The sequence below is a fragment of the Rhinoraja longicauda genome, chromosome 1 (assembly GCF_053455715.1).
Source record: "Rhinoraja longicauda isolate Sanriku21f chromosome 1, sRhiLon1.1, whole genome shotgun sequence".
Taxonomy (NCBI): Eukaryota; Metazoa; Chordata; class Chondrichthyes; order Rajiformes; family Arhynchobatidae; genus Rhinoraja; species Rhinoraja longicauda.
In genome coordinates, this window is record NC_135953.1 from 134,429,653 (window position 1) to 134,443,554 (window position 13,902).

Below are 13,902 nucleotides of genomic sequence, written 5' to 3' on the forward strand. Positions count from 1 at the left end.
CAGCCATGATCACATTGAATGGTGGTGGTGGCTCAAAGGGCCGAATGGCCTCCTCCTGCACCTATTGTCTAATGTCTATTGTCTATTATCTTGCTAAGGGAATTCCTTCTCATCTCCATTCTAAAGGCACGTCCTGAGGCTGTATCCTCTTATCGTAGACCCTCCCATGTATCTCGGGCGGTAGAGTGGCGCAGCAGTAGAGCCGCTGCCTGACCGTGCCAGAGATCTGGTTCGATCCTGACTACGAGTGCTGTCTGTACGGTATTTGTACGTTATCCCTGTGACCGCGTGGGTTTTCTCTGGGTGTCCCACACTCCAAAGACGTACAGGTTTGTAGGTTTTAATTGGCAAAATTGGATATTGTCCCTTGTGTGTATGATAGTGCTAGTATGGGGACACGGTGGGCCGAAGGGCCTGTTCCAACGCTGTATCTCTGAACTAAACTGAAAGTAAAACTAAACTACTGCAAACCAGGGCCGTCTTAACGCATGGGCCTGATGGGCACTTGCCCTGGGCCCCACGAGCATAGGGGCCCCATTTTATCGACCATTTACATTTTTATTCCTGTGAGTAGTTGTCGTAGGGGCCCCAGTACACTGCTTTGCCCGGGGCCCATAATGCTGTAAAGACGGCCCTGCTGGAAACATTCTCTCCACATCCACTCTATCTAGGCCTTTCATACAATGAAAATTAAACGTTTTGGAGATAGTTGATCTGGTTATGCCTTTTTTACATTAATACAACAGCCAAGATCACCCTCAGTGAAATCTTTGTGGTTATATTATTTCATGTGGTAGTCAGCAAGCAGAACTTTATGGGACGAAGAACAGCTGGGCAGCTTAATAGAGCTTTCATTGTCAGTGTAGGTAATCTAGCTTCATGCTTCGAAAGATGCAATGGGGATTTGCGATAAGCTTTTAGTATTTGCTGCAAATTAATGGCAAGATGATAAACATTTAACGGAGTCGAGCTGGAACATAATTGTAGATCTCGAGGAAATGCTACAGCTTCACTTAGGCTTGTTAGACTGAAGAGGCCAAATTGATATTGGATTACAGCTCCAACATCTATTTCTACTACTAAGGATCTACTTCATTAGTTATCCACAACACTTCTCGGCCGATACCTTACCCAACGTCAACTCTCTCCTTCGTCTTATTTGAGCCAACAGTCCCTCCATTGGAGACACTAAGTGGCTGGGATATTGAAGAAGTTCTGTAAGATTTGACTTGAAGAAACTCACAATTTTGAAATTTATATCCTACTCCTGCAGACCAACATATTTCCAAAAGGAAGCAACAAATTCACCATAGAGTTGAACTGTAGAAAACTAATTAGTTGAACTGTAAAACTAACTAACTAGTCAGGACACGCGCACTGCATTTTTGGTGATAATTATTTTCATTATTTCTAAGAAATTCGATGAATTGTTAATTTGGTCATAATAATAATAAAAAATCCATGTCATGGATGATTTGCGTTTATGTTCGATTTAACCATCCAGACTACTTTCAGACTGCTATTCGTATTTGAATAAGTTTCAATACTGTAGTATACATTAACGCCCCACAGTGGCGCAGATGGTAGAACTGCTGCCTCACAGCGCCGGAGACTCAGGTTCAATCCTGATCTTGGGTGCTGTTTGCCTGGAGTTCTCCTTGTGATGGTGTGGTTTTCCTCTGAGTGCTCTGGTTTCCTCCCTCATCCTAAAGACGCGACTGAATTGACCCGGGTTTATGAGGATTGGATGCTTAAGTGGGATAACATAGGACTAGTGTTAATGGGTGATCGATAGATAGTCAATGGTCGGAATGGACTCGGTGGGCCGAAGGACCTGTTTCAATGCCGTATTTTTTAATCAATCAACCTTTCAGTCAATCATCGATACCACATCAGGAATGTGAATATCTGATGAATTCTCTTCCAACACAAGCTTTTGGATAAATTCAGGCGAACTACTGATATCATGTTCACATGGTTCATTTACCAACTTAACCAATCTTGTCAGTTAAATCTGTCAGTACCAAACGCCTTGCAGATTAAATAGTTTATCTAAATTCAGTAAAACTCCAAAATAGATCGGGATAAATTGATCAATGATGGATATACCTCAGGCCATTGTTTTGTTCCTGATGACTCTAATATAGAATGTGGTGATAAGTAAAACTATGTGAGGATGAACCTTCCTGTTGGTATCTACAACAGCCCGGAGAATTCAGACTGAAGAAGCGTTACCTCTCCATGTTCTCCAGAGATGTTGACACACTCTAGGACTTTGTGGTCAATGCAAGCTTCTTGCACCTGCAGTTTCTTGTGTCTCCACTTATCACTTAGAAACATAGAAAATATTACTGAATGCTATTGAGGGCGTGCAGCGTAGGTTCACTAGGTTAATTCCCGGAATGGCGGAACTGTCATATGTTGAAAGACTGGAGCGGCCAGGCTTGTATACACTGGAATTTAGAAGGATGAGATGGGATCTTATCGAAACTTATAAGATTATTAAGGGGTTGGACATGTTAGAGGTGGGAAACATGTTCCCAATGTTGGGGGAGTCCAGAGTCCAGGGGCCACAGTTTAAGAATAAGGGTTCGGTCATTTAGAACGGAGATGAGGAAAATCTTTTTCAGTCAGAGAGTTGTAAATCTGTGGAATTCACTGGAGGCCAATTCTCTGAATGCATTCAAGAGAGAGCTAGATAGAACTCTTAAGGATAGCGGAGTCAGGGGGTATGGGGAGAAGGCAGGAACGGGATACTGATTGAGAGTGATCAGCCATGATCACATTGATGGTGGTGCTGGCTCGTAGGGCCGAATGGCCTACTCCTGCACCTATTATCTATTGTCATAAAATAGATGCAGAAGTAGGCCATTCGGCCCTTCGAGCCTACACCGCCATTCAATATGATCATGGCTGATCATCTACAATCAGTACCCTGTTGCTTTCTCCCCATACCCCTTGATTCCGTTAGCCCCTCAGAGCGCTATCTAACTCGCTCTTGAAAACGTCCAGTGAATTGGCCTCCACTGCCTTCTGTGGCAGAGAATTCCACAGATTTCCACAGACTTGCCAGGTATTGCCCCATTGCCATTTCTCTTTTTTCGGCTTTCTACTCCTTACTTCACCAGCCTGAAGAAAGTTCCCCACCCGAAATGTTGTCTATTCTCCTTACAAATGCTCGCTGGCCTGCTGAATAACTCCAGCATTGTTTTTTGCTGAAGATTCCAGCATTTGTGGGGAGCAGCACTGTAGCACAGCGGGAGAGTTGCTGCCTTACAGTGCCAGAGCCCTGGGTTCAATCCTGACTACAGGAGCTGTTTGTACTCTCCCTGTAACTGCATGGGCTTTCTCCAGGTGCTCTGATTTCCCCCCACATTCTGAAGAAGGGCAGGTTTGTAGGTTAATTGGCTTTGGTAAAATTGTAAATTGTCCCAAGTGTGTACAGTGGTATTGGTTGGGGAGGGATGGAGGGAAGGAGGGAGGAGGGAGGGAGGGAGGGAAGGAGGGAAGGAGGGAAGGAGGGAAGGAAGGAAGGAAGGAAGAGAGGAAGGAAGGGAGGGAGGGAGGGAGGGAGGGAGGAAGGGAGGGAGGAAGGGAGGGAGGGAGGAAGGAAGGAAGGGAGGAAGGGAGGGAGGGAGGGAGGGAGGGAGGGAGGGAGGGAGGGAGGGAGGGAGGGAGGGAGGGAGGGAGGGAGGGAGGGAGGGAGGGAGGGAGGGAGGGAGGGAGGGAGGGAGGGAGGGAGGGAGGGAGGGAGGGAGGGAGGGAGGGAGGGAGGGAGGGAGGGAGGGAGGAAGGGAGGGAGGGAGGGAGGGAGGGAGGAAGGAAGGAAGGGAGGAAGGGAGGAAGGGAGGAAGGGAGGGAGGAAGGGAGGGAGGAAGGAAGGAAGAGAGGGAGGAAGGGAGGAAGGGAGGGAGGAAGGGAGGGAGGGAGGAAGGAAGGAAGGAAGAGAGGAAGGAAGGGAGGGAGGGAGGAAGAGAGGAAGGAAGGGAGGGAGGGAGGAAGGGAGGGAGGAAGGGAGGGAGGGAGGAAGGGGTAAATAAATAAATAAACAAACAAGTAAATAAATAAATAGATAAATAAATAAATGAATACATGCCGTAGTAACTCAGCAGGGTTGAGAGAAGAAATGGGTGTCTGGAGAGAAGGAATGTCTGGAGAGAAGGAATGGGTGACGTTTCGGGTCGAGACCCTTCTTCAGACTGAGAGACAGGGTGGAGGAAAACTAGAGAAATGGAAGGGTAAGGTGCAAAAACGACAGATCAAAGCAGATGATCAAGGAAATGTAGAATGGGTCATTGTTGGCTGAGAGGAAGATGGCAACGAGCCATAATTTCTTGTGCTGCCAATAACATTGTCTCAGCAATATCCTCCAAAGCTACTGCATGCAAATCTGTGTCCTCTCCTAACATATTACGAAGGCCTATGCAAATAAATAGATAGACTCAAAATGCTGGAGTAACTCAGCGGGACAGGCAGCATCTCTGGAGAGAAGGAATGGGTGACGTTTCGGGTCGAGACCCTTCTTCAGACTGAAAGTCAGGGAAGGGGGAAGACACAGAGATGAGGAAATGTAATCCACATCTCCTTTGATGACTCATTTTCACACCTTACACTTCCTTATCTTTGTGTATCCCTGTCCCCTGACTCTCAGTCTGAAGAAGGGTCTCAACCCGATCTTCTATCCAGAGACGCTGCCTGTCCCGCTGAGTTAATGCAGCATTTTGTGTCTGTGTTCGGTGTAAATCAGCATCTGCAGTTCCTTCCTATTCAAATACGTAATTTGGAGAAAACACCTGATGAAAGGTATCTCACTTTTCTGTTTGTACGACCTCTGCAACCACCAAAAAAACCAGTTAATAGTAATTTACAAAAAAGTATTCCTGTTAATCATGGAAGAACAGTTGCCCCTCTGAATCGGTGTGATTTATAATGAGAGTCTCGTAATTTTACATTTAAAAATTTTGGATTATGATATAATATTATTTCATCAGGACTTCAAGTTCTCAAGTTCCTGGCACTTAAAAATAAAGGAAGAACCATACACATTTTGTACATTTAAATATTATACTGGATGAATTCTGCTCTGCAAAATTAGATTATTTCAAGAACTTACCAAAATGGTGAATACAGTAAGAAATTAAATCACAACAGGGTGAAGAGGATGCTGAACATCATGATTGTATTTTTGCGAGTGCCACTGCAGATAATTTTGACAGTTTTCATGTTACATCAAGGCTAAGGTTTTTCTGAAAATCTCAGGCTAGAATGTTGGGCAGGCATTGATCATGGATCGTGATCCAAGTCTGACAGCAATGAAATGAAGTTAATTTGACCAAGTAGTAATAGAATTGCTAAAATATTATGTACATCTATTAACTTTTTATTATGGATTGTTTGTTCTCTTATGGAAGATTGCAATTTATTGATATATATTAACGTTAGTAAAATATTAATGGATTGCAAATGACATTTTAATAACATTGATAATGATGCTCAAATTACACAAAATAATTGTGTTTGAAGAAACACTCACCAGTCTCTGTTGTTGCCACTGGTGCTCGCGATGCAGATACTGAAGTGACAACATAGAAACATAGAAAATAGGTGCAGGAGGAGGCCATTCGGCCCTTCGAGCCAGCACTGCCATTCAATATGATCGTGGCTGATCAAATAAAATCAGTACCCCGTTCCTGCCTTCTCCCCATACCCCCTGACTCCGCTATCCTTAAGAGCTCTATCTAGCTCTCTCTTGAAAGCATCCAGAGAATTGGCCTCCACTGCCTTCTGAGGCAGAGAATTCCACAGATTCACAACTCTCTGACTGAAAAAGATGTTCCTCATCTCCGTTCTAAACGGGCTACCTCTTATTCTTAAACTGTTGGGATTAAAATGTTGGGGTTCTGGACTCCCCCAACATTGGGAACATGTTTCCTGCCTCTAACGTGTCCAACCCCTCAATAGTTTAGTTTAAGGTAGACACAAAATGCTGGAGTAACTCAGCAGGACAGGCAGCATCTCGGGAGAGAAGGAATGGGTGACATTTCGGGTCGAGACCCTTCTTCAGATTAGTTTAGTTTAGTTTAGTTTGCAGATACAGCGTGGAAACAGGCCCTTTCGGCCCACCGGGTCCGTGCCGCCCAGCGACCCCTGCACATTAACACTACCCTACACCCACCAGGGACAATTTTTACATTTACCAAGCCAATTAACCTACAAACCTGTAGGGCTTTGGAGTGTGGGAGGAAACCGCAGATCTTGGAGAAAACCCACGCAGGTCACGGGGAGAACGTACAAACTCCCTACAGGCGGCACCCATGGTCAGGATCGAACCCGGGTTTCTGGCGCTGCATTCGCTGTAAGGCAGCAACTCTACCCCTGCGCCACCGTGACCGCCTTTAATGTAATTTAAAGAGAGATCTCATCTTAACAAACTATGCAATTGCCCATGCCTGCTTTTGATTTGTCAAGATGAGAGCTATGTGTGATTACTTCAGACTGAAAAATAGAATGAGTCCATTGACTCAATGGACATTGGGGGACCCCGTGTGTGAGGAACGCCGTGAGTGAGTGGGAGGGGAGAAGAACAAAGGGGGACTTGGCGTGGGGGGACTGCCGTGAGTCAATAGACAATAGACAATAGGTGCAGGGCGAGGCCATTCGGCCCTTCGAGCCAGCACCGCCATTCAATGTGATCATGGCTGATCATTCTCAATCAGTACCCCATTCCTGCCTTCTCCCCATACCCCCTGACTCCGCTGTTCTTAAGAGCTCTATCCAGCTCTCTCTTGAATGCATTCAGAGAATTGGCCTCCACTGCCTTCTGAGGCAGAGAATTCCACAGATTCGCAACTCTCTGACTGAAAAAGTTTTTCCTCATCTCCGTTCTAAATGGCCTACCCCTTATTCTTAAACTGTGGCCCCTTGTTCTGGACTCCCCCAACATTGGGAACATGTTTCCTGCCTCTAACGTGTCCAACCCCTTTATAATCTTATACGTTTCGATAAGATCCCCTCTCATCCTTCTAAGTCGGGGGGAAGAACACAGGTGGACCCAATGTGGGGGGACCGCCGTGAGTGAGGGGGAGGGGAGAAGAACACAGGTGGACCCAATGTGGGGGGACTGCCGTGAGGGAGGGGGAAGAAAAAAGGGGGACTTGGCGTGTGGGGACCACTGTGAGGGTGGGGGAAGAACACGGGGGGACCTGGCGTGGGGGGACTACCGTGAGGGAGGGGGAGGGGGGAAGAACAAAGGGGGACCTGGCGTGGGGGTGACTGCCGTGAGGGAGGGGGAAGAACACAGGGGGACCCGGTGTGGGGGAGGGAATTTGTAACTATGTAAGCGCCCTTTATGTGGCGGCCATTTGCATACCTCGGGTACGCAAATAACTTTGACTGTGACTTATCACATGTGAGAATAAAGTATTCAATTCAATTCAATGTGAAAGATACATCCTCTGGATGTGCTGGGACGCATCCTCAGTGATGTGACCTGGGGTCATGGGGTGTTTCGGGTCTCACAACATCAGAAACCCTCGCTCAGGCGACCAAACCGGGGTTGATCAGGCCCGACTTGCGTCCCAGCACCAACTGCCCACGGATCAGCCCTCTTCATAACGACTCTGCAGGGGTTGGGAGACTCTAGTGCGTGGAGGGACTAGGCTCTATGGGGTGAGCCCTGGCTGGGCTATCCCTGCATCTCACCAGGGTCAAGGCCTGTGCGCTGCATGTAAAAGTGAGCGATACTGCATGTAAAAGCGAGCAATTCTGTTTTAACCATAGAATCACGGAAACGCACAGCGTAGATATGGGCCCTTTCTCTTTACCTAATTTATGCTGACTTTGATGTCTATCTATGCTAAACCCTGCATCAGGTCCATATCCCTTCAAGTATTAGTCCAAACACCATTTAAACGTTGTAAATGTATCTGCTTCCACTGGCTCCTCCAGATATTCACCATGCTCTATGTAAAAAAAAACTTATTCCTCAGATGTCCTTTAAATTTCTCTCCTCTCACCTTGTACCTATGCCCTCTATTTCTATACTCCCCTGCCTTGGAAGAATATTCTATCTATCCTATCAATGCAATAATTTTATAAACCTCCCTATGGTCATATGTAACTTATTTACATTGGCAAAACCAAACGCAGGCTCGGCGATCGTTTCGCTCAACACCTTAGCTCAGTCCGCCTCAACTAACCTGATCTCCCGGTGGCTGAGCACTTCAACTCCCCCTCCCACTCCCAGTCTAACCTTTCTGTCATGGGCCTCCTCCAGTGCCATAGTGAGGCCCACCGGAAATTGGAGGATCAGCACCTCATATTTCGCTTGGGCAGCTTGCAGCCCAGCGGTATGAACATTGACTTCTCCAACTTTAGATAGTTCCTCTGTCCCTCTCTTCCCCTCCCCCTTCCCAGTTCTCCCTCTATCTTCCTGTCTCCATCTATATCCTTCCTTTGTCCCGCCCACCTGACATCAGCCTGAAGAAGGGTCGCGACCCGAAACGTCACTCATTCCTTCTCTCCTGAGATGCTGCCTGACCTGCTGAGTTACTCCAGCATTTTGTGAAATAAATACCTTTGATTTGCACCAGCATCTGCAGTTATTTTCTTACACTCCATATGGTCACCGCCCAGTCTTCTACATTCCATTGAGTTTTGAACCAATCTATCCAATTTCTCAATATATATCGCCAGCCCACAATTCCAAGCAATATTCTGGTGAATCTCTTCTGCACTCTCTCTGTTCCACATTCTTCACAAACAGAAGTAAACTTGATTAGCACGGGTGTCAGAGGTTGTGTGGAGAAGGCAGGAGAGTGGGGTTAGAAGGGAGGGATAGATCAGCCATGATTGAATGGTGGAGTGGACTTGATGGCCTAAATCTGCCCCTATCACTTATGATCTTAAACGTTACACTCTAAGTCTGGTCTAGTCAGTGTTTCGTACAACTGCAACGTGATGCCTCAACGCATGTTCAATGCCTTGGCGGATAAAGGCAAACATATCAAATGCCCTTTGTTCACTATCCGATCCACCTGCGTCACCACTTTTAGGGGACAATGGACATTGTTCTCAAGGTTTCTCTGTATATCCATGATCTTAAGGTTCCTGCAATTTACTCTATGTATACAACTGGAATTTGACCTCCCAAAGTGCAATACTTTGCACCTTTCCGGATTTAATTCCATCTGCCACCTCTCCACTTCACTTTCTATCTGATCTATGTCCCACAGTACCCTTAGATAACCTTGTCTGAAGAAGGGTCTCGACCCGAAACGTCACCCATTCCTTCTCTCCTGAGATGCTGCCTGACCTGCTGAGTTACTCCAGCATTTTGTGAATAAACACCTTAGATAACCTTCATTGCTATCTACAACCCCACTAATTTAGTAGTCATACCCTTTACATCGCATTCGGGTAATTTATATTCATGACATACAACAGATATCCACGCCGATCCCTGTGGTAAACCACTCGTTATAGATTTCCCATCAGAAAAACATTCATTTTCCTTCTATCACCCAGCCAATACTGGATCCAGGTTGCCAATGTGCCTCCGATCCCTTGTACATTAACCTTCTGAACCGACCTACCCCGTGGGACCTTGTCAAATTCTTATTAAAGTTGATGTATACAACGTCTACTGCTCTGCCTTCCTCAATTTTCCTGCTCACTTTCTCAAAAAGCCCAGTTAGCTATTTTTGACTTGGTCTCTCCATGCACAAGACCGTGCTAACTTCTCTAAACGAGTGCCCAAGCACTGTTTAGATTGAAATTGTAAAGAAAGGAGCCAAATATTTTTGACTGGAAATTAGCTCAACTGAGTGGAAGTCCAGCTAAGAGTAACTGGATAAAATAAACCGATTGGTCAATGGGAAGGAGGTACTTAAATGTCAGATAGTTCTGGAGAAGGGTAAGTATAGTCTCACAACAAGTAAGGAGTTTCTGAAATGAACAGGGGAAAAAAATGGTTTGAAATAATAAAGCAAAGAATAATACAAAAATCATAAATATAAAAAAACATTTTAAAAAATGGTCGTATGAATGAATACTTAAGAATACGGCCAAAATAAATATGTTTGAATATATTTACAAAAACGAAAAATGGTGAAAAGAACCAAAGAAAAAGTGGGCTAGACAGAAAGGAATTAGATTTTATTTTATTTCTGTTTATGGAGAGAAGCGAAAGTGAGATCGCAGAAATACCTGAGGAGTCTGTGGAAATGTATGTCCAATGGAAAATATTTTTCTATATATCGATTTATAATGTTCGGTTAAATTATTGCTTGGGTGGCACGGAGATGATTTTTTTTCTTGGGAGGCTGTTGTACTTCAATGAAGTGTAAAATTAGGCAGGATGTATATGATTAATTCTGCAGAGACCCTGGCTTACTAAAGCATTTTGGATTTTGTATAGGATTATTATTCATGATGACACCTGGACCATTCCATGAGTTTACCACATTAGAACGTGATAACTTATATTTTAAAGCATCTACATCAACATTTTAGATTACATGTAATTTATTCCGGAGTATCATATATCAGATGCAAATGGCCGTCACCATCAAATGAGCTTGATGTGGTGATACATCTTGAGATTATAGCTCAAACAGTTCATTACTGTCATGGCAACTAAAGCCTCCATGTTGTTAATGCATAACACCACACAGGCAAAAAGATTAATGATTATGGCACAATTAAGCGAACAATTAAAAAAGCAAAGGTGTGTATATTCTACTAAAAGAGGTAATGCCGAATACTGTCTTGTCACTGGTGAAGAGTATAACAAATGTTTCGGAGAATCCTATCAGCAAAGAGAAAAGCACATCCTTTGATCTTTAAGGGGCAAAGGATGGTTTTTTTTGCCTCACTCTGGCCTGATCTAGCAGAATCTTGACCAGTTATAAAAGGCATCCCCTGGATCTATCTGATCTTCCGGTTGCTAAACAATTTAATTCCCCTTTCCATTCCCACACTGACCTTTCTGTCCTAGGCTTCCTCCATTGTCAGAGTGAGGCTAAATGCAAATTGGAGGAACAGCATCTCAAATTTTGCTTGGGCAGTCTACCAGTGGCATGAACATTGATTTCTCAAACTTCAAGTAATCCCTGCACCCTCTCTTTCCATCCCTCCCCCACCCAAGTCACACCAGGTTCCTGTTCTTACCTAGCATACAGCTAACAATGGCCTGTTTCGTTTTTCATCGTTACTTTTGCAATACCTTTCATTCATTTGTTCTATATCTCTCTACGTCACTGTCTATATCTCTGGTTTCACTTTCTCCTGTTTAGTCTGAATGAGGGTCTCGAGCCGAAACGTCACCCATTCCTTCTCTCCAGAGAAGCTGCCTGTCCCGCTGAGTTACTCCAGCATTTTGTGTCTATCTTCGTTTTAAACCAGCATCTGCAGTTCCTTCCTACACGGTAATGTTTATAACATGGATTCTCTTTAGAAATTAGCAGATAAGAAATGCTTCCTTACTGTGAGAATTTCACAAACTATTTCAAAGTGAACATTCCATTCTATTTCCTCCTTGCAAATTGAAATGCAAGTCAAATTCTTCATTTAAAAATTACTAGAATGTCATAACAGATCTCTTTCTGAGTTTACAGATATTAATTTGCACTGATTCTTTTCACGGCAATCTGTTTAACTACTGTGCTAATTTATTTATACATTGGCCCACATCTAATTTGTGTTGAAATCAATTCACTTGTTTTATTGCTGTGATAGAACTCCATTTCGTTACCCTAATTAAATTTAGATTAAGGCTAAATTGCTCACTTTCAGATGCAGTATTTATTCTTCGGTTTCTGCAGTGATCACGTCTAGCTGGGATCTGGTAAATCAAAACCAAGAATTTCTAGAGTACATGTTGAAATGAGTACCTCCATTCAAACACCACCCATTCCACATGGCTGTTCCTGCTTCTTATGGATTAAAAATCGAAATGTTGGGGATACTCAGCACTAACTGCAATCATGAAAAGGGCACAGCAGCTTTCTTGAAAGTGTAAAGAGATTTGGAATGTCTCCGAATACCCCAACAAACATCTACATGTGCTCTATAAAATAACCACCGGGTGGCGTCAGCAATGGCTGCCTCGCCAATGGTCTGTCTATCCCTTCCTCCTTTGTTGTTTTATAGTATGTGTTAAATATATGTTCTTAGTGTTCTATAGCTTGTTTTATGTGGGGTTGGGAGGGGGGAGGGTGGGTTGGGAGGGGGGAGGGTAGGTTGGGAGGGGGGAGGGTGGGTTGGGAGGGGGGAGGGTGGGTTGGGAGGGGGGAGGGTGGGTTGGGAGGGGGGAGGGTGGGTTGGGAGGGGGGAGGGTGGGTTGGGAGGGGGGAGGGTGGGTTGGGAGGGAGGAGGGTGGGTTGGGAGGGGGGAGGGTGGGTTGGGAGGGGGGAGGGTGGGTTGGGAGGGGGGAGGGTGGGTTGGAGGAAACTTTTTCGAATCTCTTACCTCGACGGAGATGCAATGTTTTTTCTGGATCATATCTCTGTCCGCGCTGTGGCCTAATATTGAGGAGTTAGTTGGCAGCCTTTGCTGGAGACTGACTATTGGAAGCTCCACCGTGGGTGCTTGTGGACTTAACATCACGGAGCCTGCGGTCTCTGGTCTGAGACAGACTTGGGGAGCTTCAAGTCGCAGGAGCTTCCGCCGCCCCGACACAGGAGCATCCACCGCCCCAACGCGGGAGCTTCGATCACCCCGACGCGGCAGCTTCAACCGCTGGCTGCGGGAGCTTCAATCACCCCAATGGATGGTTTAACGGCCTTGACCATGGGGGGAATAAAAGAGGAAGTGGCTTGGACTTTTCTGTCTTCCATGACAATGAGGAATATGGGGAATCCACAGTGGTGGATGCTTATGTTAACTTTTACGTAGTTGTGTGTCTTGGTGCTTTTTTTTTCGTTTGACTGTATGGTAATCCGCATATCACTGTACCTTAATTCACAAAATGCTGGAGTGACTAAGCAGGTCAGGCAGCATCTCTGGAGAGAAGGAATGGGCGACGTTTCGGGTCGAGATACTTCTTCAGACTGAAGAAGGGTCTCGACCTGAAAAGTCACCCATTCCTTCTCTCCAGAGATGCTGCCTGTCCCTCTGAGTTACTCCAGCATTTTGTGTCCATCTCCAATTTAAACCAGCATCTGCAGTTCATTTCTACACATTATAACTTTTTACTATAAAGCCCTCCGTTGTAATTAAACAACTGTGTAACCAAAGAGAGCCCCGGTTTTGGTAGTTTCTCAATGTAACAATATTTTTTCATTCATTCATCTATACCTATGACCATAAGACATAGCAGTAGCATTAGGCCATTTGCCCCTATCGCATCTACTCCGCCATTCATTCATGGTTGATCTATTTTTCCCTCTCAACATCATTCTACTGCCTTCTCTCCGCAACCTTTGGCACCCTTACAAATCAAGCAACCGTAAATCTTCATTTTAAAAATACCCAATGTCTTGGCCTCCACAGCCATTTGTGGCAATGATGCCCATAGATTCACTGCCCTCTGGGTAAAGAAACCCCTCCTCATCTCCATTCTAAAGGTACATCATTTTATTTTGAGGATGTGAGCTCCAGTCCTAGACTCTCCCATTACTGGAAACATCTTTTCCACATTCACTCTATTTAAGCCTTACATTATCTGATAGCTTTCAATGAAATTCCCCCTCATCCTTCTAAACTCTAACTAGTACCGGCACAGAGCCTTCAAACGCACTGCATACGTTAACCCAATTGTCCCTGGGGATCATTCTCGTAAACCTCCTCCAGACCCTCCCCAACGCCAGCACATCCCTCCTCCGAAACGGGGTTCAAATACAATTGAAACAATGCCTCAGTAGCAGTTCTGCCATAAAATGCCTAACATTGCGTTACAATACG